At 45.1% G+C, this 23,090-nt stretch overlaps 1 long non-coding RNA gene across 2 annotated transcripts in view; it reads left to right on the top strand.

Annotated features, from left to right (window-relative positions):
• LOC144930189 (uncharacterized) overlaps positions 1 to 23,090 on the top strand; it is a 45,663-nt gene that overhangs the window by 1,734 nt on the left and 20,839 nt on the right. The window contains exon 3 of one of the 2 annotated variants that reach the window (XR_013635279.1): positions 18,976 to 20,779. The exons of the other annotated variant lie outside the window; for it this stretch is intronic. This is a non-coding gene — a long non-coding RNA (uncharacterized LOC144930189). Of the gene's footprint in view, positions 1 to 18,975; positions 20,780 to 23,090 lie in introns of those variants that run through there. 2 annotated transcript variants of the gene reach the window in all.

Here is a 23,090-nt window from a genome sequence, read left to right as displayed (position 1 = left end):
TCTACCACTAACTTGCTTTATGTCGTTTGGCCAGTCACTTCACGGTTCAGTTCTCATCTTCCCCCGTTGTCTCTGACTATACACGGGGACTGTCTTTGCATTGCCCCACAATGGGGCCCTGATCTTGGCTGGGGAGGCTCCTGTTATTGATTAGCTTTGCAGTGAGTCAATGCTGTACTTGGTCCCCGGACTGAGAGAGGAGCCCTGAAGAGTCTGACGTTTATTTACTACTAAAAAAAAGTTGTATCTGTTCTGAAAACTTCTGCTCTTCTTACTCTAAAAAAAATAGTACTCCCAAGGGCAAATTAACTTCAGAATTGTATTTTTCCTGATAACAGCAAGGCTCGGGAGTACCTGCCTGAGGGAGGGAGATGTCTCTTGGGTTATATAGAAAATGGAGAGAAAAATGTCAGTTACAGGAAAAGAAGCTGCAGCGTAACCCTAAAGGAAGAGCCATTTTCATTTATCAAATGAGCATCACTTTTCTATTCTAATTCCTGCTTCTTGGCCTCATTCTTGCCTGGGTTTAGTGCCACTGCATGCAGACCTATACAAATGTGTTTGGGAGGGAAACACTCGGAGGAAATGGGAGAGTGAGTTCAAAGCCATTTTAGTGACCTTCCCATAATTCACAGTGACAATGATTATTTTTAGAAGTTCTTAAAGGAGAAAAGACAACGCCTTTGAGAGTTCTTCAGCTCTCCTCAACTAAGCGAGGTTGGTCTAAGTCAGTACTGAGATGGCAGCTATCCAAAGAGGGACTTCAGGAAATAGTGGGAACATAAAGTCTTAACTCTGCTAGACATAAAAAACATGGACTTCACAGGGACACTAATTTTATGGCTCATTGCACCAATTTGTAACACACCACACTGCCTGCTGCCCTTAATGGCTCACTTCAAACTCTTTATGCATAACAGCCTAACCTCAAATGGCCCACTTCATTTCAAGTGACCACCACCCAGGTTACCCCTTCTGCTTAACAATATGTCTCAACCTGTGCTTAGCTCAGACACTCTGCTTCCTTCTCCAGACAGGAAGAAGAGCTGCGTGTAGCTTGAAAGTTTGTACTTTCCACCTTGTCTCTCGCATAGTAACTCACTGACAAGAGTTAATGAATGTAAGAGGAACTAAGGAGTTACCCTATGTAAAACATGACGCCCTGAAATTAGTGGGGTGTGGATGTACAGATAAGGAAAAGGAGCTGAAACCATTATGCATAAGCATAAAGTACAGGGGATGTCAGAGTAATGTACTATAAAAGTTGAGTCCTGGCCTGTGTTGTCTTGTGGGAAGGAGAAGCCAGGATGACAGCCACTGGTGGTGATGATGACAACAATGATTGACACCTCAGGGTCCCTACCAGGAAGTGTAAGTGATGCCAGGATTAGGACTACACATGCTGTGTTACCCCTTTCTTTCCTGCTGTTTTGCAGTATTTTTGATATAGTTTATCTGTTTAGTAAAATTCTTAATAAAAGGTACTTGAGAACTTGTAGGCACATCAGTTGTGGTCATGGTCCCTCATGTGCTTCTGGAGTCTCTGAAGCTGATGATGCTCACGCGACTAATCCTGCTGCTGTAGTTGTGTGATGTCTCAGATCTTGAACCCAGGCTTGGGAGTCCCTAAACAGCTGCTGCACCCTAGCCTCCACCCAATGTCTACTGAAACCTGATGGGCTGAGAAGCTAGTAAGACTATTGCCCCAGCCAAGACACCACCCACACGAACTCTGATTGGAAGATCATCCAGCTCCGCCGATTGGGCCAACTATGCTATTTAAACCAGAAAGAGGAACAGGAATTTTGTCTGAGCAACAAGGTGGTTTTCTGTTGTGGTTACATTGGACCCTGCTTGTGCCTGTATTCTGCAACAAACCCTGTTCATGATTCCTGCTTGCCTCCTGCCTCACCCCTGCCTTCGCTCCTGTTCCTGCCTTCGCTCCTGTTCCCACCATCCTCCTGCTTTATGCTTCATCTTTGTCTATCCTCCTGCCCTTACACCTCGCTTCCAATTCTCAATGACCAGTCCTGACTCCGACCCCATCCTCCAACTTCTGACTCTGGCTTGACCTTGTCTCTGGCATTTGGCATCTGATCTCGGCTCTGAATTTACAGCTTCAATTCCTGGTTCTGACTCTGGCTTGACCCCTGGCTCTGGTAACTAGCAGCTGACTCTAGTGCTGACCCTTGGCTTTGTTCCACAACTGGGATGCCTGCTCCACCCGCTAGACTTGACTGCTGCTCTGACTACTAGGCCAGGCCGCCTACATCTCGGTCCATAACAAGTTGTGTAGGAAGCTGAACTTTTAACCCAGGTGACTGTGATCTAATATAAAGCCAGTCTATCCATAATCAATATATTAATCCAGAAATTAATAGACTACAGTGGTCTACTAAGGGGAAAAAGCCACCAGGGAATCTTTCTTTAAAGAGTATGTCTGCAAGTGGGAATGCTTATGGGAGTGCCTCTCTTACCAAACCTCTCTCCTTGAGCTTGTGAAGCAAATGGGACCAAATAGCCCAGAGCTGGACTAAGCCTTTCTATTAGTCCAGGCCGAACAAGATCCCTTTTAAAACTGAACCAAGATACTTCCTTATTTGTGCTGTACACAGCCTCACTCCATTTCACAGTGCTCCTTTAAACAAAGATGATTCCAAGCTGAGCAAAACCAAGAGCTTGTGTATATATAGTAACAGCTGAAGTCCAGCTAAAGCGCACCCTGGTTGAAGAGCATATTGGCACAGTCTCCTTCCCACCCTCTCCCCATAGTATTTCTCCCTGACCTACTGGGGCAGAGAATTCCACAGGTTAACAACACACTGCATCAAAATTTATTTTCCTTTGCTGAGAGAAAAGCTATAAGTCCAATTTTCTGCCTGGAGGCAAGATCTGTGTTCACCTCTCAGGAGCTCTGCCAGTTTTTTCTAATGCTGGAGGAACAAGTTCTTCTACAGAGAGCGTGGGATTTTTTTCCTTTTTGTGTGCTTCCCAATGCAGGACCAGAGGCATGGAAGTCTCCAGTAAGGAGTCTCTTGTTTTATTCTTACTTTTTTTTTAATTAATTCTCACACAGTCTTTGAATCTTGAAATTCCATCCATCTCTTTCTTTTAAAGGGGCTGTCCTCATACAAAGGTTTCTCTCTGTTTTGGCTGGTCACGCAGCAGAATAGCCTCCTCAGTGAGATCAGGACACTTGTCACAGCCAGATTCTCAGAGACTTGCTTCACTTGCTGGATAGAGACAGAGGCAACACTGCAGACTGAGGGCTCAGGGTCAAGCAGCGAATCACTGAGAGCTGAAACAAGGAGCAGGTCAGGCACTGACCCGTGATCACCCATAGAGATATGCAAATACACAATCAGAGACCATGAACTTAGATTCACAAATATGCTACGCATGTGATCAGAAACAGCTGTGCCTAGAGGAATACCTTAAATGTGCAAATTTGTTACCCAAACATCCAGAAACAGACAGGCACACACTCTAGTTAAACACACACCCTGAAACAGTCGTGCACAGACACATGACTGGTTAGATGTGCACACTCAGGTATATTAATTTGCTTGGTTCAAAGGCCAGGATTCTCACTTACCACTGAGCAGTGAGGACATATCTCCTTCACTCATGCGGCTGGCATCCATGTGATGAACAATGAACCCTAGAGAGATGGTTAAAATAATTAGCCTCTCACTTCTCCTCACAACCTCCAGTGGGAGCTTCTACTGCTTAGGCCTATCCCCAAATTGAGGCGTTTTCACAACATCTATCAGGTCGTTAGATGAGTTCACAAGCTCCTAGGAGGCCCAAATCTGGAGCATGACTAAAGGGCTGATTTGCAAAGGCGGGGAGATCTACTAGAAGTGGGCAAATGGGGATACCCTGGCAAATATTTGGTCAAATGCAAAAATGAATTTTCCTTCAGTTGTATTGGTGAATGTCAGAGGATCTCATTCTGTGATCACTCAAGCTTTGCTCGGGCAAATACTAGCAGAAAGCAAATTGTAGCTCAATTAATGGCCACAAACTGTTTTCCAGTTGTATGCTTGATTATAACTTCTTGAATTCTTCCATTGACCTGGCTACTGCCTCCCGTACAGATGGGTTAACTACGCCAATGGGAAATCCCTCCCATCAGCACAGACAGTGTCTACACTGAAGCTCTGCAGTGAGGCAGCTTCACTCCTGTGGCATTTTAAGTGGAGACAAGCCCAAAGTTACAGTTACATTAGTTTGGTGAGTTACAGCGTGAGGAAGTATATATATTCAATTGTAACACTTGCAGTTTGCACAATCAGCTGCCCAAGAATTAGTCATTAAAGCTATTTGCAAATCCTTTTGAATCAAAAATACTCTGGAGAATTTCACTATGTGGTCAAAAATCAAAAAAGCAAAATGTGCCTAATAAATAATTAGCTGTGAATTATTAACTCAGCTCTAGTATTTGCATTGTTCTAAAGCAGTTATTCCAGGAATAGCATAGTGTGGGGTTTAGAAGAATTCTGATGAAAGCATGGGCCTTGAAAGGGCTGTAACTTGCTTCCTATAGTTCTTTATAAACCCCAAGAAAGAGGAAAGGAAGCTCAGAAAAAGGCTTTGATAGAAGTTGCTTACAAAGGTCAAGTGCGTGGTTTGGTTTACCTGTGAACATACTGGCTGCCCTCCTCACGGGAGCCTGGCCACTCTTCAGATAGTGCTGGCTCTGGAACAGGAATTCATGGATTCTCCCTGAGTATTGCTGAACCTAGGGAGGAATGAGGAGACCTCTCTGAATATTAGAGCGAGCTTGGCTGGGGAGTAGAAGAAAGGGAAATACTGTATCTAGGTCAACAAGGTGAGGAGGGTATAAGAGGAGACACAGGCTGGATCCTAGTGGGCTAACAGACTGATCCAACTTTGGTGCCAGCAGCTAATTCTTTCAAATCCAGAGCTTTCACCTTCTAGGCAAACTCCTCTCAAGACTGGTCTGCGCTAAAAAGTTAGGTCAACCCAGCCACATTGCTCAAGAATCTGAAAAATTCAAGCCCATCAACGACATAGGTAAACCAACGTAATCCCCAGTGTGGACAGTGCTAGGTTGATAGAAGAATTCTTCCCACCTAACTACTGCCTCTCAGGGAGGTGGATTACTTACTCCAACAGGCGACCCCTTCCCGTCGGCATAGGTAGTGTCTACATGGCTCTGCCACTGTAGTGTTTCATGTGTAGACAAGCCCTTGGAATGTTGCTGGAGTCACCAGAGAACAGCATTAGGGGGAGGGAAAAGAGGTCCTATGGGGCCTCAGTGAACATGGGAGCCCACTGGTAGTGGGGGGAGGGATAGCTCAGTGGTTTGAGCATTGGCCTGCTAAACCCAGGGTTGTGAGTTCAATCCTTGAGGGGGCCATTTAGGGATCTGGGGCAAAAATTGGGGATTGGTCCTGCTTTGAGCAGGGGGTTGAACTAGATGACCTCCTGAGGTCCCTTCCAACCCTGATATTCTATGATTGATAGATGACTCTCCCAAAGGCAGCAGTGGAAGACCATTCACCTGAAATATTTAAAACTAGACTGGATGGAGCACAGACATTCCTCCATTTTCAGGAGAAGGGGCTGGGTCACCTAGTACCTCTGTTCAGTTTCTAATGTCTGTGCTTCTGCTGCAGACAATTCCTGCCAGCAAGATTTTGAACAGGAAAAAGCATCACGAGCACTCTCTGAGTGCTCCATGGCCTTGTCCCCAGCACTGATGGCACCTGCCTATTCCCACTGCATTGTCCCCAAGTGCCCTTCCCACTGCCTATGGGCATTGCTCAAGGTATCACTTTTAGACAAACACCAAGGATTTTCAAGCTTTCCAGTTCACCAGCGTGATCTAAGACAGCAGCAGCAGGGTGTGGACAGGAGGGTCACTAAGCCTGCAAAGCGAGATCTTTGGGGAGATGCAAGTCATTTTAAATATGGTACCATTTATTAGATAACTCATATGCCCCCCACCACCAAATCATCCCATTCCAAATAAAAGCCCACTGTTCACTGACCAGGTGCTTGCAGACATTGCACAAGGCCTGCTGATTGTCATAATGGGCCATGGTGAATATCTCCTCCAGCAATTTCCATCCCAGGAAGTCATTACATCGGGCTAAAGTCCACTCACAGCTCTGCATGGCAAAGGGGAGAGAGGGAGGTCAGAAGGACAGATGCTGTTGATCATGTCCAATAGCCACTGAAAGCCAACAAAGAAAACTTACCCTAAGTAGGAGAGGGAAGGAAAGGGTTAATGGCCTCCTCCTTGACCCCAGTAGTCTCTCTGTTCCTATCCCACAAAAAGAGCCAGAGCTAGGGCCCTGGGGTCCTACAGTCTCCTCCCACATTTTTGGTGGGCAGATGTTTGCAGATGCATTCATGCAAATGAGGTGTTAGGCTGCAATTACCTGATTTATAGGGTTTTGCAATTGCAGACAGATGTGCATGCAAGTTTTGAGAGGTGCATTTGTAGATGCCACCCAGCAATGTGGCCTTAATGTCCCTGCCTTCCTGTTTATGGCATCTGGCATTGATTCTTCGAATGGGCTAAAATGGTACTGGAAGTGTCTGTGAGGAGCAGTATTTTTACATTTGGGTTCATGTGTACAGGAAATACATTAGGGTAAAAAGCAGAAAAGATTGTGCCGTGGGAAATGGCTCTAAAGAGGAATCTGGCAGAAGAGCCTGACAATTGTCATTCCTTAGGGCTGGAGAAATGACGCTAAGTCTTACCTCAACCACCTCCTGGTTCTGGTCGTGCAAAAGGAGCAGCAACGGCACCAAGCTGCTGAGGACTTGCTCCTGCATGATGGATTTAGACTTTAGGTTCAAACCTCTTAAGAGGTTCCCAAACAGGCCAATGGCAGAAGAACGCACCTTGTCTCTGGGCTGTGAGTAATACACAAAGACGGAGCTCTCACTGAAAGCTGTTTCAGCACAGAGCAGTGTCTGTGTAATGGAAACTACAGACTCAGACTGAGGCTTTATAACCGTGCATAGCCTGCCTATGGAGAAAGAATGGCTCTTTATACAATGCGGAGGATTGAGGAAATTCATTGGATTGAGGATTCAGGCAGTTCATTCCCAGTACAGTTTCATATGTAGGTGTTAGAGTTCTCTGCTCTAAGGTTCAGGCATCTCTATACAAGAGGTTCATACCCTGTGTCAGGGTTCCTTCCCCACTCTGAACTCTAGGGTACAGATGTAGGGACCCACATGAAAGACTCTCTAAGCTTATTCTTACCAGCTTAGGTTAAAAACTTCCCCAAGGTACAAACTTTGCCTTGTCCTTGAACAGTATGCTGCCACCACCAAGTGTTTTAAACAAAGAACAGGGAAAGAGACCACTTGGAGACGTCTTTCCCCAAATTATCCCCCCAAGCCCTACATACCCCCTTTCCTGGGGAGGCTTGAGAATAATATCCTAACCAATTTGTTACAAAATCATCAAAGACCCAAACCCCTGGATCTTGGAACAATGGAAAAATCAGTCAGGCTCTTAAAAGAAGGATTTTATTAAAAAAAAAAGAATGGTAAAAATCATCTCTGCAAAATCAGGATGGAAAATGCTTTACCGGGTATTCAGATTCAAAACACAGAGGATCCCCCTCTGGGCAAAACCTTAAAGTTACAGAAAACAGGAATAAGCCTCCCTCTTAACACAGGGAAAATTCACATAAAACAAAAGATAAACTAATCCGCCTTGCCTGGCTTACCCATACTGGTTGCAATATTGGAGACTTGGATTACGATGGGTTGGAGAAGATGGATTTATGTCTGGCCTCTCTCAGTCCCAAGAGAGAACAACCCGTAAACAAAGAGCACAAACAAAAGCCTTCTCTCCACCCCCCAGATTTGAAAGTAACTTGTCCCCTTATTTGTCCTTTGGGTCAGGTGCCAGCCAGGTTAGCTGAGCTTCTTAACCCTTCACAGGTAACAGGATGTTACCTCTGGCCAGGAGGGATTTTATAACACTGTATACAGAAAAGTGGTTACCCTTACCTTTATATTTATGACACGCTGCTAACACCGTGTCATTGTAACATAATGGCAGAGTCTGTGCCATGTCCTTCTCTAGTGGTCTGGCCACTAGAAGATAAGAACCCACTACTGCTGCCAGCTAGTTAAATTACTCCATTTGCTCAAGTGGTGGAGACTTGTGCGGTGGCACAGAAGGTCCTGGGCCCAAACTCAGTTGACAATTAATTTCAGAGAGGGTGTTGTTAAATCAGCAGCACATCCTGCTGCATAACACATAGAACATCATAATCCTGAATCTTCCAGTGGATTACATCTTCCATATTCTGCAGCATACTGCTTGCGTATCAGATAAAATTTGAACCTCCAGATAGTGTTGCCATAATATCTTTCTGGTCTCAGGGTCCTTCGTTCACCAAAGATTGCTGCGGGGAAATCAAGCTGTCCTTCTAGTTCAGAATCAATAGAGACGCTCACTCTCAGTCACCCAATCAACCATTGACAGAAATCCCCATTGTCATGGGAGACCCTGTATGGGGAGCCAAATGCCTGATGGAAAGTCCTGTCTATAGACTGGTTGAGGTTTAAATGTCTGGGTTTACTGTAACCCTGAGCATTCATTTCCTCCTGTAATGAGGAAGGCCTGCTTTACTCTGAGGAAAGGATGAAATTGGAGACCAATATCAATTCTGTAGTATTGTGAGCTGCACATCATGCCTATAGCAGAGAGTATACCTCTGACTAATAGAGAACATCAGAATCTGCCCTACTGATGACTTATTTACAGGCTTTTCTATGGTGTTCGTCACTAGTTTTTGAGCACCTCACAAGCAATATAGAATATGACCTCACAGTACCCTGGGAGATCAGGAAATATCAGTAACCCCATTTTGCAGATGGGAAACAGACTAGATATTGCCCTATTGAGCTTGACTGTGACAGGACATGAACTTTAACTCTGACAGAACATTCCAAAGCCAACCCCAATAAGCATGGCTATAAGTGGATCTCTACTGCTGCTTAATAAAGGCCCAACAGAATCCACTGAACGAAAACTGAGCTCGGGATCAGGGAAAGCAGGAGGAACCAAGAATCGAAGGGATTAAAAAAGGAGGTTGTTCCCTCACAAAGGGTACTGCTTTTCCCTGGGAGCAGTAACTAGCTCCTCCTCCACACACATAGGAACCTTCCTTTTCCCGTTGCCTTACGTCATCCAGGAAGGGCCGAAGCGTCTTCGCAATCCGAACACAGATGGAGCTGATGTTCACCCTGTCCCTGTGATGTCTGAGAATGCTTCCCAGAGCAGTGATGGCCTCCTCAACAAGCCTCTCGTGTGTCTCGTTCAAACCCACCAGGATGGCAGGAAGGAGAGCCTGGAGCTGTTTCACCTGCAGAAAAGAAGCTCATCAGAAGAGATGGAATACTGACTCATACTCCTCAGTCACTGCACAATGTAACCAGCAGACTGAAGACAGAGGATGCTCAGAGCATGGTCCCTCCCAGGATTCAGAGACTCGCTTTCTGTTAGCTGGATGCAGGGTATTGACAGCTCTTTGTCACCTTCCTGGAACATTATTGACCCCTGGTGAAGCACTCCCAGATGTCACTCACTCAGCCCTGAACCATCCAGCAGTTCTGGTTCTACTTCTGCAGACCTAGGATTTGCGTCAGTGCCATCAACACCAGCTACATGGTTCTGTTATGTTCACGACAGGCTTGTTTTGGTATTACTGGAGTCGGTTTTATAACTGAAAATAATGATAATTCACCATTCAGGTTTCAGAGTAGCAGCCGTGTTAGTCTGTATTCGCAAAAAAGAAAAGGAGGACTTGTGGCACCTTAGAGACTAACCAATTTATTTGAGCATAAGCTTTCATGAGCTACAGCTCACTTCATCGGATGCATGTAGTGGAAAATACAGTGAGGAGATTTATATACACACAGAAAATGACAGTTGTCACTTCTATACCTAAGGCAGCATGGTCTAGAAATGGGCCTGGAACAAGTCAGGACTCCTGGGTTCTAGTCGTAGCTGCACAACTGACTTGCCTGGGCAAGTCACTTACACACATGCTTTCAGAAGTAGCCTCTAATTTTGGGGGCCTAGTTGCAGACATGTAAGGCCTGGTATTCAGAGGAGCTGAGTATCTGCAGCTCCCATGGAAGTCCCTCTTATTGCTATTACCTTCTGCTGGTGAAGTGCCATGTTTCCAAGCCCATGCAGACTTAGCCAGCGGACAGTGGGTCTCGGATCTATCCGCCACTCTTCCAGCCTACACAGAATAGTTCGTCTTGGCAATAGCTTGGTCACAGATTTGCTACGGAGAAGCTAAAATCAAAACAGTGAGTCCATTACAAGCAGAAAACAGAGATTTCTCTCTCCAGGTGTGTTCTTTGGATGGATATCAGAGGCAAAATTCCCTGCATTCTGCTATAAAATCTCCTAGAGTCATAGAGGTTTAGGCCATAAGGGACCACCAGATCATCTAATTTGACCTGCATATCACAAACCACCAGCACTCGCACACTAAAACATTAGACCAAAGTATTACAACGCACAGCCCACTCCTGTGTGAATGCAGTTCACTCCTCACCCGCATTTCATGAGGTGTGAATAGGCTTTTCTCACAGCTGTCCCCGGGCAAGGGACTCAGAAGTAGGATTGGTCTGTAAATTAAAAATAAAAATCCAGGAAAGTGAGTATCTCTAGATCTCATGGCTTTAGGTGAGGGACCATTCTGTGCAGACAGTCCCAAAGAACTGGGAAAAGACAAGCCATCTAATTAGTGAGGAAACCTGGAGAGAAATATCCTTGCTGATCTCTCATTCTTTCCCTGTGTCACGCAATGGTTTAGCCCATCCAAAACTAATGCTTCTGCGACTGAAGATAGGATCTCTCATCATGCTTCTCCCACCAGAATCAGTGACAAGGAACAGATAAGAGGATGACCAAGTTGCTGATGCAAATTCCCCATTCAACACTGAGCTACTGAAGTCTGGAGCTAAACTGCTCCCTAGAAACCTAGCCGCGCATGTCAACTAACCCATCTTACCCCAGTGAAGAAGGCTATGGCTGTCAAAGTTTTCTCTTCATCCTCAGTGCGGAGATTTGGGATGGTATTGGCAAGAAGCCCAGAGAGATGGTGGCTTGCATGTGTAACCATGGCTCTGTGATATAAATCAGACACTCATAATTATCGGAGGAATATATAGTAACAAAGTTGCAACAGATGGCAGTCTGAGCATGAATCAGCCCAGGGCAACCAGAGGAACTTGAAGCTTTCATTGCCTACCTAGCCAGCAGAAGGACCCCTTCCAGGTAACCCTCAGCAGTTGAGAGAAGGTCCCAGCCTCCCACTTTCTCCATCCATGGCAATACAATTTCTTTTCTGTCTCGGATCAGCAGGACCTTCAGAGCTTCCACTGCACAGCTACTTTGAAAAAAAGACCAGGGTTATGGAATTAAAACAACCCCTCTCAGTTCATGTTTATAAGCAAGCAAGATACATAGGGTCAAATTCTATAGAGTTACACAAGGGATTATTTTGACCCATTCAGCATACTGGGATATAACTGAGACCCCAATCCTACCTTCACCCCAGTGCACAGACACTCCCATCACCTCATAGGCAGTCTGACAGGCTAGATCTGAGACATCAACACCCTGCAGGCGTGGCATGTATAGCAAAGGAAGGGAGATCACAGAATAAGTTTGAAACAGATATCACAGGGGCACACTGGGGAATGTGGGATTGCTTCCTAGTTTGAGACATTTAAAATGAGCCTGCAGAACCAACTGCAGGAAATAATCCTGCACTGGTCCACAGTGGGTAGATTAGATGTGACACTGTAGCTCATCTCCAATTTCTGTTCACATGGGTGTGTGTATGGATGGAACGTATGGCTATTAAATGCCTCCTCTCTGTCTGTGTCCCCCCCATAACCCCTGGGAACTTTCCGTGGCATGATTATTATCTTAGTAATAGTCTCTGAGCTGGTTTAACTGGGCTCTCTGCTCCAGTACTTAGTTCTGATCTCCAGTGGGGCCTATCAAATATGGTGATGGGTTGGGAACTCAGAAGGTAGCTAATAACACAGCTGGTAACTGTCTATAAAACAAGAGGGTGTAGATGAGAGCTGAAAGAAGAGTAAGGGTGGTGTGGGATTGCAGGACAAATTTCTCTGTGAAAAGAGAGATTAATGTCTCCCATAAGTAGTTAGGGAACCTACACTGGGAAGATCTCAGGAATTACCTGGAAGAAAGAAGGATGTTACAGTGCTCAGGGGACAAATACTATAGACAGAAAGGCGTTTGGCCCTGAATGGGGCCCAGTGGTCTCTTTCCATCTAAGCTACAATGTGTAGATGTTGGAGTATTTAGGAGCTTTGGTAAGGTCAGGAAATGGTAAAGGAGCCCCACAGTGGATAGCTGATATAAGTTATCAGCATTCCCTTTGCATAGCAGCTGGGTAACAGACTCATCCGACTCTGCTAAGCCTTTATTGGGTGTGGTTTCCAAGAGTTCTGAGGGATTTAGGAACTCTTCAGTGAGTTGGGCACCACACACTGGAAGGGGCCTTGGTAGGTCATCTAGTCCAGTCCCCTGCACTGAGGCAAGACTAAGTGTTTGCTAGACCACCCCGGCAGGTGTTTGTCTAAACTGTTCTTAAAAACCTCCAATGATGGAGTTTCCTCAACCTCCCTAAGTAATTTGTTCTAGTGCTTAACTACCCTTACAGTTAGGAAGCTTTTCCTAATGTCTAACCTAAATCTCCGTTGCTGAAATTTAAGACCATTACTTCTTTTCCTGTCTGCTGTGGATAAGGAAAACAATTACTCTCTTCTTTATAACAACTTTACATCCTTGAAGACTGTTATCATATCCCCCCTCCATCTTCTCTTTTTCCAGACTAAACAAACCCATTTTTTTCAATCTTTCTGCATAGGTCATGTTTTCTAGACCTTTAATCATTTTTGTTGCTCGCTTCTGGACTTTCTCCAGTTTGTCCACATTTTTCCCAAAGTGTGGTGGCCAGAACTGGACACAATATTCCAGTTGAGACCTTATCAGTGCTAAGTGGAAGAATTACTTCTCATGTCTTGCTTACAACACTCCTGCTAATACATCCCCAAATAACGTTTGCTTTTTTGCAAGAGTATTACATTATTGAGTCATATCTGGTTTGTGATCAACTATAACCCGCAGATCCTTTTCTGTAGTACTTCTTCCTAGGTAGTCATTTCCCATTTTGTATTTGTGCAATTGATTATTTCTTCCTAAGTATAATACTTCACATTTGTCCTTATTGAATTCCATCCTATTTCTCCAGTTTGTCAAAATAATTTTGAATACGAGTCCTGTCCTCCAAAGTGCTTGCAACCTCTCCCAGCTTGGTATCATGCACAAACTTCAAAGTGTATACTCTCTGCCATTATCCAAATCATTTATGAAGATATTGAATAGAACTGAACCCAGGACAAATCCCACTCAGTATACCCTTCCAGTTTGACGGTGAACCATTGATAACTACTCTGAGTCTGTTTTTCCAACCATTTGTGCACACACCTTATAGTAAAGTTGTCTAGACTGTATTTCCCTAGTTTGTTTATGAGAAGGTCATGTGAGTATCAAAAACCTTATTAAAGTTGAGATACATCACATCTACTGCTTTCCCCTTATACACAAGACTTGTTACCTTGTCAAAGAATATTAGATCAGTTTGACATACTTTGTCCTTGACAAATCCATTTTGACTGTTACTTATCACCTTATTATCTTCTAGGTGCTTACAAATTGATTGCTTGATTATTTGCTCCATTATCTTTCTGGATACTGAAGTTAAACTAACTGGTCTGTAATTCCCTGAGTTGTCCTTATTCTCTTTTTTATAGAGAAGTACTATATTTGCCCTTTTCAAGTCCTCTGAGATCTCTCCCATCCTCCACAGTTCCTCAAAAATAATCACTAATGGCTCAGAGATCTCTTTAGCCAGTTCCTGAAGTAGTCTAGGATGTATTTCATTAGGCCCTGCCAACTTGAAGGCATCTAACTTGTCTAATGACAGGTTTCAGAGGAACAGCCGTGTTAGTCTGTATTCGCAAAAAGAAAAGGAGTACTTGTGGCACCTTAGAGACTAACCAATTTATTTGAGCATGAGCTTTCGTGAGCTACAGCTCACTTCATCAGATGTTTACCGTGGAAACTGCAGCAGACTTTATATACACACAGAAATCATGAAACAATACCTCCTCCCACCCCACTGTCCTGCTGGTAATAGCTTATCTAAAGTGATCAACAGGTGGGCCATTTCCAGCACAAGTTCTTTCCCTATTTTAGCCTCAGATCCTACCCCATTTACACTGATGTTTACTACGTTAGTAATCCGATCACTGCCAATCTTTTTGGTGAAAACTGAAGCAAAAAAGGCATTTAATACTCTGGTCATTGCTTCATTTTCTGTTGTTGTCTTTCCTGGTCTTCCTCTTGCTTCTAACATATTTGCAAAAAGTTTTCTTGTTACCCTTTATCTCCCTTGCTGGTTTAATCTCATTTTGTGCCTTGGCCTTTCTAATGTTGTCCCTACATGCTTGTGTTGGTTTTTTACATTTATCCTTTGTACCTTGATCTAGTTTCCACTTTTTGTATGACTGTTTTTTGAGTGTCAGGATACTGAAGATTTCCTGGGTAAGCCAGTGTTGTTTCTTACCATACTTACTATTTTTCCTGTGCATTGGGAGAGTTTTCTCTTGTGCCCTTAATAATATGTAAGCAGTGTCAGGATGAGCTCCACCCTGACATCTGGTGGTGAGGTGTGGCAAGTTGTGGAAAAGAACTTCAGGGGCCGATCTCATTTGCATAGGCACACCCACCACACCTAGAATGAGACCATAGCTGCCCAAAGGGTCACTTTGGCTGCTGTGGGATCCCCAGTGTCTCTGTTATTGGGGCAGGAAGAATAAATTGTTATTACCCTGATTATGGGAACTGTGCTTGGAACTGTACGTGGCCTTTTGTTATGATGGAGGGATTCACCATCAACTAAGTAGCACTCGCTAGGCAAGGGTCATGGGTTCCAAAACTGTGTGAATGGAGAGAGGCTGGGGACAAGTATTAATAGTTGGTGGCATGGGCCCCTTGGTGAGGGCCTTACATGCTAATTGCACTTCCTCCTCTCTCCATTGTGGAATATCAGAGCTAATTTTAGTTATAGGCTGCTGAGCTCATTTTGGGCTGACAGTGCACCAGCACTGGGGCTCTCCTACTACAAGCTGAATTCACCTAAGAGCTGAAATCACTGAGTGTTGTGTTAAGTAGTGGGGGAGCCTGAAGATATATTGTGGAGCAGTTTGCGGGACGGCTGGAGTGCCTTGCGGACCAGCTGGTGAAGCAGTTCGACGCGGAGCAGTGTGTGGATGGCAGGAGCTGCTTGTGGGCTGTGGAGCTGAGTGAAGGAGTTTGTGGGGCGGCTGGCAGAGCGGAGCGCAGCTGAGTGAAGGAGTTCGTGGGGCGGCTGGCAGAGCGGAGCGCTGCTATGGAGCTGTGGGACAGTCAGCTTCAGATCATGTAAGGTGCCTCTTACCCCCGTCCCATTTCCACCCAGGTTGGGAGGTAAAGCTCCGCAGATAAACTTCCAAACTCTGGGGCTGCCCTGACCAGGGACAAAGACTTTTGGGGCATTGGACTTTTGGGACTTTGGGTGATTTGGGGTTGCTGGACTCAAGAACCAAAGGGAAAAGGGCATGCCCCAATTTGCTTGGGGTGGGTTTTTTGCTCATGGGTTGTGTTATGAATCCTGTTGGTGGTGTTTCCCCAACATAATGCCACATTGTTTCTCTCTGTTATTAAAAGGCTTTTGCTACACTCAGACTATGTGCTTGCGAGAGGGGAAGTATTGCCTCTTGGAGGCGCCCAGCGGGGGTGGTATATATTTGTCCCAGGTCACTGGGTGGGGGCTCGAGCCGGTTTGCATTGTGTTATTGGAATGGATCCCCTAGATATTGAACCCGGCCCTTGTTGCTGCCAACTCTGACGGGCAGAAGGGTTACAAATATTTCTTTAAAAAACTGCCAACTCTCCTGAACTCCTTTTTCCCCTTAGGGCTGGTCTACACTACGGGGAGATCGGCGCTGCTGCAATCGATGCAGCAGGGATCAATTTAGCAGGTCTAGTGAAGACAGCGGGGTAAATCCATCTAAGCTGCATTGACTCCAGCTACGTTATTCACATAGCTGGAGTAGTGTAACTTAGGTTGGCTTACCCCCGTAGTGAAGACAAGCCCTTAGACATACTTCCCACAGGATCTTACCTGTCAGTTCTCTGAGTTTGCTAAAATCTGCCTTCTTGAAGTCCACGGTCTTTATTCTACTGTTTTTCCTCCTACCATTCCTTTGCATCATGAACTCTATCATGATCACTTTCACCTAAGCTGCCTTCCACCTTCAAATTCTCAACCAGTTCCTCTCTATTTGTCCAAATCAAATCTAGAACAGCCTCTCCCCTAGTAGCTTTATCCACCTTCTGTACAAAAAAGTTATCTCCAATGCATTCCAAGAACTTATTGGATAATCTGTGCCCTGCTGTGTTATTTTCTCAATAGATGTCTGGGTAGCTGAAGTCCTGGGCTTTGGATGATTTTGTTAGTTGTTTAAAAAAAGCCTCATCTGTCTCTTCTTCCTGGTGACGTGGTCAATAGTAGCCCCCTACCATGACATCACCCTTGTTTTACCCCTTTGATCCTTACTCGGAGACTTTCAACAGGTCTGCCTTCCACTTCTGTCTCATCCTCAGTACAAGAGTACACAAGGGTATACATCTTCGATATACAAGGCAACCCTGCCTCTTTGTTTTCCTGTAGTGTTGTCTGTGCGTCGTTATGAGGTTAGAAACACACCCGCTCCCTTCATAACTGGGCCCTGCCTGGTGGGTGGAGAGGAGCAGTGTACAGCAATACAACACCTATAAGGTGTCAGAAACTGAGACCTGGATGGTCAGACCTAGTGGTTGGAGTAGTAGCAGTGGGGTCTAGTGGTCAGCATGGTGGCAGTTGGGCCAGGAGCTGGAGCCAGAGCTGAAATCAGGAGTCAAGAGCGCAGTCAGAACAAGGCAAGCGTAGGGCTGGGAGCTAGGCCAGAGAAAGGGCAGGCCTGGAGCAGGCTAAGGCCTGAGTTGTCTGTCACAACTAGCGGGCTGGGGAGAGTTCCAAGCCATGAAGTGACGTTGAGCAGACTGAGCTGCTGTGTCTCCTGTGAGGCTTATATACTTGCCCTGAGAGTCACCAGCCCAGCTCCTGGCTTGTGGATTGGCTGGAGCCTAGCATGGGAATGACTCATCACCACATGTGGCTTAATCAGGCTCTGGTTCAGGGATGACTCAACCTCACATCAGGCTTACAGGTGTATTGGTGCCACCCTGAAGAGGATCCAAAAGCCCTGCCATAGCCATCCCCATGGTGTCTATCAGATGAGGCCCTGCTGAGCCAGCGAGTGACATGGGATTTGGGGGATTAGTCCCAGCCAGGGTTCAGAGGCAACTCAGGGAGGCCTGACAAGCTGGGAGCCATTCAGATGCAGCTGAGGCTGTTTAGGCTCATCACCTTTAAAAAAGGGTTTGTTAGTGGGCAGAAGCCAAGAAAGGAAGCTTGGAGGAAGCATAGGAGCTACCCTGCATGGTTTGTTGAATTCTGGAGTTTACGGCTTGTAAGGTCACATGGAAGCAGGGCCGGCTCTAGGTTTTTTGCCTCCCCTAGCGAAAAATTTGCCGCCCCAAGCAACTGCCCAAGCAAAAGAAAAAGAAAAAAGAATGGCCGGAACGCCGCCCCTAGAATTGTGCCCAAGCACGTGATTGCTTTGCTGATGCCTAGAGCCGGTCCTGCATGGAAGGGGAGCAACTAGAGACTTTTACTCGGTTTGTGTCCATCTGAGTTAAGCCAGAGCCCCTTCAACATGACCCCTCCTTGAGAGAGTGATTTGTGTTCACATCCGAGCCTTCAGTACGTTCTGCCCAAGCCCTGACACAAGGAACCACCCATGTGGTTATTGCCTCATAAGCATCTGCTTTTTCCATAATTACCTCACATGGCTGGCTGTCGTGAGCCTGTTCTGCTGGCCGCACTCCCTTCTGGTGACCTCAGTGTAGCCTGGCAGGCTCACCAGGTAGTGAACTTGAGTCAGCAGAGCTAGGAATAGCTGGGGGTAGAAGCCCCGCATTGCCCCAATGCACACATAGATAGTAAGCATCTCACACAGGGCTCTGGTTGCCTGAGGAAGGTAAGAGAGAAAAATCTAACTCTAAAATCCTCTGTCTCCCCTACATAGAATCATAGAAAGTTTGGTCTGGAAGGCAGCTGGAGAGGCCATCAAGTCCAGTCCCCCTTGCTGAGACAGGACCAAGTAAACCTAGCTCACCTCTGACAGGTGCTTGTCCAACCTGTTCTTAAAAACCTCCAATGGTGGGGATTCCACAGCCTCCCTGGGAACCCTATTCCAGATCTTAGAGTTAGAAAGCTAATAGCTCACCTTGCTGCAGATTAAGCCCATTACTTCTTGACCTACCTTCTGTGGACATGGAGAACAGTTCATCCCCATGTGATGTGTTCTTCCATATTCTTTATGAAAATATACTTATGATATGAGTATGACATAACTGAGATATACTTTATGCAAGATAGCTTATGTGAGATATCATTGGAAAGGTTGATTTACTGAATGCAAAGGGGGAAGGGATAGCTCAGTGGTTTGAGCATTGGCCTGCTAAGCCCAGGGTTGTGAGTTCAATCCTTGAGGGGGCCATTTAGGGATTTGGGGCAAAAATTGGGGATTGGTTCTGCTTTGAGCAGGGGGTCGGACTAGATGACCTCCTGAGGTCCCTTCCAATCCTGAGATTCTATGAATTTGTATGCCTGTGTCATTTTTGTATCTGAAGTTAGGAATATTGACTTTGTATCTGTATTTCAACTGTGGTACTTTGGGTGACGTCCACTGCTAACACTTCAGGTACAACAATGGAAAAGCCAGACAGGGCGGATGGCCCATCAGCAAGGACAATGGACTGTGAAAGGCTTGGCCTGCCTGTGGATTCTCCATACTGCCACTGACTCATGGCTGCTGTGATCCAACAGAGTCAGGTGGTCCTGTCACCTGATACTAAAACATTACATGGGACTTCTTGTAACTTTCCACTGTAAGGGAAAGGGGGTCAAGTTTGGGAAACAAAGGATTCCTGCCTTATGTAAATCCTATTTAAGGGTGGAGAGGAAGGGAAGCAGGACTCCTCCTCTCCATGTCCTGTCTGCCCAAGAAGAAAGACTGCAAAAGGCAAGGCAAGAACCGTGTGCTCTGTAATGCCCCGCCCGCTCCTGGACAGTCAAGACATGAAAAGATTAGTTTGTTCTTCTAAAGACACAAAAGCATGTCACAGCTTATTAACTTTACAGAGGAAAATACACACTTCCCTGTAAACACAGCACTGAGTTGGTTTACAGTAAAAAATAAAACAAATTTATTAACAAGAGGATAGAGGTTAAGTGATGTCAGGTAAAAGGAATAAACTTAGTAAGGGTTACAAGCAAATCCAAGTGAAAACATGTATCTAAAAGTCTAAAACTTAATCTAGCAAGGTGCAGGCTTTGTTCAAGATGGTTTCTCACTTTTATTCAGTTTTCAGAGATTTCAACCACCTCTGGACTGACAGACCCATCCTTCTCACTTGCAAGAGCTCTGTTCTCTTGTGTCTGTTCAGCGATGGATGCCAAAGATGGCTTCTGTCTTTGCTCATATCTTCCAAAGTTCAATGACTTTGTTTGCAGAGGCAGGATGCCCTCATGATGTTTTTCCCTTCCTGGGGCTTCCCATCCCTCTGGATGTAAATGGAGCTTCCATTATTTTGATCCCACCATGTTTAATTTATATAGATAGCTACCTTCTCTCCTTTCTGGGACGGAACCTGTTTCTCCCTGTTTGGCCACAGACTTTAAAGCATAATATCATTGAGTAGCCATATTTCTTCATACAGTGTAATACAGACATTTCAGAGTGATATTAATCATCCATGTGCCATTAACTTTCAGAAAATACCTCACTCTATATTATAATACAGTAATATTGTAGAACATCAGTTGATTCAATTACTTATCATTTTAGGTTCAGCCCCTGTGTTCATAGACCAATAAACCTTTGCAATGTATTCTTTGAAAAGTAAAACCCAAACCAAGTTTCTCTCTCTAGCTGAGTGTAGATGCCATGCTGTCTCCTCCCCCTCTTCTTTGCTTGATAGTTTTGTTTAACTGGTATGTAAAAATGGACCTTCATTGTCTCAGTCAGATGAAAGGGCTGGTCAGAGAAGCAAATACACATTCCTTTGTCTAAGGCAGAACTGTTTACCAACTCCCCCTGACATGCCTGGTTTAAACACACATTAGTAATAATTCCAGCATACATCCATAACTCTTAATACACACCATGTACATACATCACACAAGAATATTAATGATCAATGACTTATTAGTTTTCAGATGATACCTCACAAGCCATATTTTGTACAAAGATTATTACCATAGTGTGTAGGGTGTGAATAGAGGGGTGCTTAGGGTCACAACACCCCAGAATATTAGCCTTTTTCCCAGCTGCATCACACTGTTGACTCATATACAATTTGTGATCCACTGTAACCCCCAGATAATTTTCAGCAGTATTACCACCTAAACGATTGTTTCCCATTTTGTAGTTTTGCATTTGATTTTTCCTTCCTAAGTGTAGTACTTTGCTTTTGTCTTTATTAAATTTCATCTTGTTGATTTCAGATCAATTCTCCAATTTGTCAAGATCATTTTGAATTCTAATCCTGTCTTCAAAAGTGCTTGCAATCCCTCCCACCTTGGTGTTATCTGCAAATTTTATAAGCATCCTCTTCACTCCATTATCCAAGTCATTAATAAAAATATTGACTAGTACCAGACCTAGGACTCACCCCTGTGGACCCCACTAGATACATCCTCCTCGGTTGGTAACTACTTTGTGGGTACAGTCTTTCAACCAGTTGTGCATCCACCTTATAGTAGTTTCATTTAGACCACATTTCCCAAGTTACTACATGTTACTTCATAATCTTGGCAAAGAAAAAACTTTGTTACCTGACTTACAGTTACAATAAACAAGCTAGTTAAACTGTGTCTCCCAATTGCAAAGGCAAAATGGAGTCATTGCAGCTGGGCCCTGCCAGTAAGAAGGATTATCATTAAGCCCAGCTAGACACGTGTTCAACCGGGAAATTTAGCCTTCCATAGAAGGGGCTGAGGAGGCAGAGTGCTTTGCCCTGGGAAACAGGTGGTGCTGCATTTTGCTCTGCCATTGTCCCCTCTGATGGGCTGAAAACTTGCTTTTCCTCCAAATGAGCCTCATCCAGTCTTCTGTCAGAAGGGTGTGGTCATGGTAAAAAGTCTTGGTGGAAGGTAAAGTGCAAAAGACAGAGAGACTTTCAGAGTGTCATCAGGCAGATGTGGAACCCATATACACTATTCCCCCCAGATGTGTCATCAACATCATCCCTCAGTGCTCTGACATGCTGCTGCTCAATATGGAGGATACAGAGCTGCTCCCTTTCTCTAGAATGGGAAGTCCGGTTGGTTTGATTACTCACAGCCAGTGGAGTGAGGGAGGCTCCATCACCAGAGCTGCTGCTGTTCTCCTGGAGTCGGGGTCTCTGTTTCAGCTCTCTGAGCAGCTGCCACATAACTTTGGCATTGATTTCTAGGTTTCGGCACAGACCCTTCCACAGCTCAGCAGCATTGCTGAAAATTCAGAAATGTAGGCACACTGATCAGACCTTCAGCACTCTCCTCTGTTTAGATATGTATATAGCCCCCATCACCATGGTATCTGTACTCCATTGTGTTCATTAATCACCCCTCTGCATGGAGAAGTTTCTCCTGAACTCCCTTTCCAGGGTCTGACTGCACTTGTGAAGCCTAACATGGATCCAGGATCCTAAACACGGTCCCAGGGGAGGCCCACAGGACAGAGGGAATCTGCTCGGAATGTGTCCCATCAGGAAACAGGAAGAAATGCAGGGATGATAGACCTGGGTCTGAACCAGACTGGGTTTGGTTCTGTAATATCAAAACCCAATGGAGGTGTTGCACCATCAAACTGAGACAGAGCTCTGATCAGACCTACCAAGTTCATGAGAGCCATGTGTTGAGCCCCAAAGACCCACATGTGCCCCTAGAGCCACGGTTGATGTCTTGTTGACCCAGGTTTAACTATGTAAAGAAAGGAGCTTCCTTCCTCCTTCTTCTCTGGCACCAGCACAAACAAGCACCCATCACCCATGCATCCTGAGAGTGAGAGTCAGGATTCCTTGGTCCTATTCCCAGTGGCTGACCTTAGGCAAGTCACTTCACCTCTCTTCAATTTCCAGTTTGTAAAATGGGGACAGTACTGACCTACTTCACAGAGGCTTTGTGAGACTCAAGTCATTACAATTTGTAATGCATCCATCTACATGCATCCGGCGAAGTGGGTATTCACCCACAAAAGCTTATGCTCCAATACGTCTGTTAGTCTATAAGGTGCCACAGGACTCTTTGCCGCTTTTACAATTTGTAGAGTGCTTTGAGATCCTCATGTGAAAGGCGCTAGAAAGGGGCTATGCATTAATGTAATTACCTGTCACATGGGAGCGAGTGTCTCAGAAGGCTTGAGACCACTTCCTCTGGGTACTCCTCAGCCAATGAACACACCACCCTGAGAGCTGCCCGCCTGGCACTGCCCTCTGGGATGTTGTTTATCTGGAGATAGATGCCATCCACAATGTCTGACACCTGGAGCAAAAGAAAAGGCACTCAAAGATTCACTTCTTGGTGGTGGAAACTGAATTTTCATTAATCATATCTATAATTATTTATAGGGCATGTGTACTTGGGACTTTACGAAATACATAGAGAGACATGGTCCCTGCTCTGTGGAGCTTATACTGTAACTCAGACAGATGTGATACACAGGGCAAAAAGGTACAGAGACCATAATAACAAATTTGTCAGAATTAGAACCCAAGGAGTGAGCATGAAGCCCTGGAGAAGAGTAAGAAGGACAAGACAGGTATGAAGGAGCCC

Source organism: Lepidochelys kempii, chromosome 2 (genome assembly GCF_965140285.1).
Source record: "Lepidochelys kempii isolate rLepKem1 chromosome 2, rLepKem1.hap1, whole genome shotgun sequence".
In the NCBI taxonomy this organism is placed as follows: domain Eukaryota; kingdom Metazoa; phylum Chordata; order Testudines; family Cheloniidae; genus Lepidochelys; species Lepidochelys kempii.
The sequence above is the reverse complement of the archived record's forward strand: the minus strand, read 5'-3'. Positions and strand labels throughout refer to the sequence as shown.